The sequence below is a fragment of the Tupaia chinensis genome, unplaced genomic scaffold, assembly GCF_000334495.1.
Source record: "Tupaia chinensis unplaced genomic scaffold, TupChi_1.0 Scaffold142061_1, whole genome shotgun sequence".
Taxonomy (NCBI): Eukaryota; Metazoa; Chordata; class Mammalia; order Scandentia; family Tupaiidae; genus Tupaia; species Tupaia belangeri.
The window spans coordinates 1-5,784 of NW_006201913.1; the positions used below are offsets into that span (position 1 = coordinate 1).

General features: G+C 37.4%; 2 pseudogenes; one reads left to right on the top strand and one right to left on the bottom strand.

The window, feature by feature from the left end:
* The first annotated feature begins 262 nt into the window (after positions 1–262).
* On the top strand, positions 263–1,182 carry LOC102501501 (olfactory receptor 7A10-like; annotated as a pseudogene).
* Positions 1,183–3,863: 2,681 nt separating this feature from the next.
* On the bottom strand, positions 3,864–5,380 carry LOC102501930 (centrosomal protein of 57 kDa pseudogene; annotated as a pseudogene).
* Between the last annotated feature and the right edge of the window lie 404 nt (positions 5,381–5,784).

The following is a 5,784-nucleotide window of genomic DNA, read 5'->3' on the forward strand; positions in this document are numbered from 1 at the left end:
CAGCTGTGACCTTAATACAACTGTAAAATAGATGATATTTTGGGAAAAAGGCTCAGAGTAGGACAGAAATTACTAATGAGCAATGTTTCTAGGGATGTCCTAAGGATCAGGAAATCTATAGAGTTCAGTTAAAATATAGAAACTAATGTCTTCCCTGGAAATACATTGCAGCATTACAACTACATCAGGAAAGCTCAGCTGTGTCCAAAGTAAACATGTGATTTTTGTCTTTCCTGGTAGTCAAAGCCACCCCGTGGAACCAATGAATGACACGAACATTTTAGAATTTCTTCTTCTGGGTGTTTCAGAGGAACCAAAAATGCAGACCATAATATTTGGACTCTTTCTCTGCATGTACCTGATTGCTGTGTGTGGAAACCTACTCATCATCCTGGACAACATCTCAGACTCCCACCTGCACACCCCCATGTACTTCTTCTTCTCCACCCTCTCCTTCATAGACATCTGCATCACCTCCACCACTGTCCCAAAATGCTGGTGAACATCCAGACACAGAGCAAGGTCATCACCTATGCAGGCTGCAACACCCAGCTGTACTTTTTCCTTCTCTTCGCAGTGTTGGATGACTTTCTCCTGATCATGATGGCCTATGACCAATACATGGCCATCTGTCACCCCCTGCACTACTCTGTCATCATGAACCCCTGGCTCTATGGACAACTAGTTCTGGCATCCTGGACTTTATGTGCCTTGTATGGATTATTGCATAGCCTAATGGCATTACTGCTGTCCTTCTGTACACGTGTGGAAATCTCCCACTTCTATTCTTCTCTTACTAAGCTGGTCCATCTTGCTTGCTCTGATGTTTGTATTAATGACATAGTGATGCATTTTACATCTGTGCTACTGGGTGGTGGTCCCCTCTCTGAGATCCTTTATTCTTATCATAAGATAATTTCCTCTATCCGTGCCATCTCATCAGCTCAGGGAAAGCACAAAGCATTTTCTACCTGTTTCTTTCACCTCTCAGTTGTTTCCTTATTTTATTGCACAGGCCTGGATGTGTACCTTAGCTCTGCTGCTACTCACAGCTCATACTGAAGTGCAAGAGCTTCAGCGATGTACACTGTGGTCACACTCATGCTGAACCCTTTCATCTGCAGTCTGAGGAATAAAGACATAAAGAAGGCCCTGCAAAGATTATTTGGGGGGCGACTATAAAAGGACAAATTTTTTCTGGGACAGAATAAGTTGTCCTGTTTGCAGGCCTCAATGCCTCTGAGCTAGTAGAACTTGGTCCTCCTTATGGGTGCCTGGAGTTTCCATTTCTTTGATTTCAATCTCTATGTATAATTTTAGTAAGTCTTTAAATTAAGATTTCTGTTCTCTCTGATAGTCAACAGATTTCCCCTTTGTCATTTTCCTGCTCTACTGAAGTCATTTCCAATCTCACATGAAAATTATTTGTAAATTTTCAGGGCCGGCAAGGGGCATGGTGGTTAAAGGCGCTGGACTCCCACATGGCCGACCATGGTTCAAGTCTTGGACCTGGTGGCTTGCTTTCTCACTTCTTCTCTCTCTGTCTCTCTGTCTCTCTCTGATCAAACTGGAAAATAATAATGATAATAAATAAAGTTAAATAAAATAATTCTTTAAAAAATATTTGTAAATTCTCATTCATCTCATGGGACAGTGTAACTTTAGTAGGGATTATTTATTCTCAAATGGCATAAATCATTGTGAATAATATTTATTTCATTTTACTGAAGAAACAGTGCTGAGTTTCTCCTTTCTGAAACAAACAAACAAACAAATAAACTGGGCTTAGACAGTAAAACCGTTTAAATTCTTTGCAGGAGAAAAATCTTTGAGATTACAGTTTTTCACTTTTGGGTCCATCATTCCATCATATATTAAGATTTTAACTGTTCTTATTGATAATGTGAGCTTTGGCATTTAATATGTTTTATAACTGGTCGAAAGTTTTAAAAGTTTTTAATATAAATAAAAACAGTTTGTTTGTTTGTTTTTTTAAATAGAGAACTTTTCAGTCTTTGGTCTGTTAATCATTTTTTCTCTTTTCTCCTTCTGAAGCAGAAGCACCTCCATCTTTGAACTTTATGTTAGATTTGTTTCCTCCTTTTGCCCACAGTAGACGGAGTGATTAACAGTCTTAGTGTCTTTGTTAGCTAGCCAGAAACCTTTTGGCTTAGATATTTCCTATTCCTAGCAATGTAATCACCAATCACCAGACCCCTGCCCAAAGCCATGGGGACCATTGAACAAAGGTCTGGAGAGTGCCCTTAGAAATTATTAACCTGCTTGATCAGGTTCCTGTACCTGCTTTTGCTAGGAACCCAACTCCCTTTCCTCTCCACCCTTTCTTTATTTTCCGCTGTAATCATCACGTCAACCCAGAAATGACTGTGATTTTTTGCCTTTATAAGCACCCTTCTCCATTCACTTACTCACTTTGGGGCTGCAGGGTCTTTGAGTGACATGAATCCTCCTGTAAGTTGTTGACAATAAAACTTCAATAATTTGGCTATTGTCTGGATGTCCTCTTATTTCTCACTGACTTGACTACAACAATCCCCTTTTGGGAATTTGCTCCAGCTATATCTTTTCTCATTTTTTTTCCTTAAAAAAAGTTGCTTTATTGACTTTGTTGCAAATATATAAAAAACTAACATGTGTTGATCTATTCAAAATTATGATTTGCACTCTTAACATTGTATGACAATTGTGTGTGTATAGTTCATCTTGCACTTACATTGTATACTGAAATGAGCATATATTCAAGGGGTTCTCTAAGATTAAAAACCGTAATGTTTTGACTGAACAGCATGATTATAAAAAGGTATTACTTAAAAACTACAAATCACATGCTTCAGATCATTTTCCTTTTCTGTTCCATTCTCAATTTATTCCACACTCTCATTTATTTCATTAATACTTTGTTTATACTTTAAAATATACTTTAACAATTTTTTACAGGTATTTGACTTCATGATTGGTTTGGCCTTTTAAAATAGTAGATTAAAAAGTAATATAAGTGCATTTAATACTGGTCAATGTTTGGAATGCCAATAAGAAAAGCAAAACAAAAATCCTCATTATATATATGTGAATATTATATATAACATATATGGATATTATATATATTATATAATACTAAAATATATAATATATAATATTAAATACAGAAAACTTCATCATTGGTGAAGCATTGTATATTTAATGGTTGTACTGGAAAGGGGAAATTGATTCTTTAAGCCAGGGGAAAATTTTAAAATGAAGCTTTTCAAGTAAACACTTCTTATTGGACAGCCTTATATCTTGAAAATTTAAATCTAATTTTATTTGTATGTATACAAAGAACTATTTTTTAAAAATCATGCACACAACTAAAGCACTGGTAATCTGCTTACAAAGTGCAATAAATCAGTACAACAAATTCATCTTGATTCTTTAAGCCAGGGGAAAATTTTAAAATGAAGCTTTTCAAGTAAACACTTCTTATTGGACAGCCTTATATCTTGAAAATTTAAATCTAATTTTATTTGTATGTATACAAAGAACTATTTTTTAAAAATCATGCACACAACTAAAGCACTGGTAATCTGCTTACAAAGTGCAATAAATCAGTACAACAAATTCATCTCAAAGTAACAGAGTACGTGTGGCTTTTCAGGCTTTAGAACTCTCCTGGTTCCCATATAAATGGTCTAACATTAAGTCATAGTGCTTTACATAAGTAGCCTATGTAATTAAGCTTGGGCACCTTAAAACCTACTATTAATTAATTTCAATGTAAGTATGAGACCTGGAATGTAAATTGTCAACATTTGATTGATGAAGTAAAGGTTGTCTGTATAAAACGTATGACCCGGTAGTAGCAGTCAGTAATTCCAACTTGAAATCGTGATTTGCAATGAATTTTGTCTGGTTTGCATGTCCTTCCTAACTGGAGATTTTTCCTACTTTTTTTTCCCAGGTCTCAGTTTGGCGAAACTCTTTTTTGTGGTCCTTGTGATTCCAGAAAAATGGCTGCCAAGGTTTCCTTCTTCCTGAAGAGTCTTTTTTGGTACGTCTTAATTACTTCTTCTCCTGTAGCTTCTGTTTCTCCAGCTGGACTTGGTATTTTTGAACTTTAGTTATTTGCTTGGCTTTTGCCTCCATCCTTCCCACCAGTGCCTCCAGTTTGCACTCTAAGTTGTCTTTCAGTTCAGTAGTCGGAGACTCTTGAGTAAGTTTTGCAAGCTGCTGGTAATCATCTTACCACAAAGCAAAGGAGCATTGTTGACTCCTTGATCACTACACAAAGATTTACTATGCTGCTTCACTAGATGCAAGACGTGCTAAATATTGGCTACCATGGCATGGCTGGGACTGGTGGACTTTTCAGCTACAAACGGCATATCACCCAAGCATAATCTATAATGTGGTTGTGTGCCGAAATAGTTCCTAGGGACTTTCTTCTCTGGTGGTTTTGACTTCTTCTTCTCCTTTTTTCCTCCTTTTTAATTTTTTTTGCACTGGGAACACATGAAGTAGCTTTATCTTCAAAGATAAGTCTATTTATTTCTAGACCAGTCTGGAACTCAGCTGCCTTAGCTTGCATACATTTCCTTTCCTATTCTTCTTCATGGAGTTTTGCTTCCAACTCTTCCATTTTTTTTTCTTGCAATGTCCTGCATTGTAAGTTTGTTATACTCCTGTTCAAGAAGATCCAGTTTTTTAAGTTGGCTCTGAACATGTGTCTGATCATGCTGTCATTCTATTTCTAGGGAAACCTGTTTCTAAGACAGCTGTCCTCTCCATTTCTGCATGCTTTATCATATTTTGCATGTATTCCATATTTTTCTAAAAGATTACATTTATCTTCTGCAGCTAACAACTGAGACATCAGTTCTTGATTGTGCTTTGATTCCTCATTCCTTGAATATGCCCTTTCCTGTATCTGATCATCCAGCACTTTCTTACATTCAATTGTTTCTCTAGACAGTTTTCATACTTTCTTCTGCCTGAATTCTTTGAAGTTCTAGGTGTTGAATCTTATCTTGAAGATTCTTCAGAGAAGAAAATATGGCTCTACTGTTACTTTCTGGATAGGCAAGTGTAGGCTTATCTGGGGAGTGTTGTAGATCCCTACTAAGGAAAGGCATATCAAGTGGATATACAACATGGTGAATGATGCTTCCATTAGATGTTGATGGTTCAACTATAATGTCCAAGAACTGAGAACCAGAAACCACAGAGACTGAAGCCACCACTATCTTTCAGCCTGTCCCGCGGGCCTCTTTAGCTCTGGGGCAGTCTTGGTTCTCTCTTGTGCTTTTCTTCATGATTCAAGAGCATATTGGAGGGTATAAAAGCAGTGAAAATAGTTACGGATGCTGGAGACTGTGTGGAACATGGCGGTAGAAGGGAAGAGTATAGATGATAGCAAGAGAACAAATAGAGAGGCATGATATTAGTGGGATGCAGAAATGGCTTATTACCCTTTTGTTTGTTTGTTTGTTTGTTTGTTTTGGAGAGGTTTTTGATACAGGGCACCTGCGCTCAACAGAAAGAGAGAAAGCGAGATAGAAAGCAAGAAATCACCCCCCAGGGTGGACGGCCACGCTGCAATCCCTTCTCCTTCATTCTCCTCTTGGGATCCTGGGCACACACAGATACGTGCCTGGTGTGAATTTAAGCCACCAGATCTGGGACTTGAACTGTGGTGGGCTACATGGGAATTCAGTGACATAGCCATTACACTAACTGCTAGTCCCTGGATAAATTCTTTATACAAGCCAAATGATATATAGTGATCAA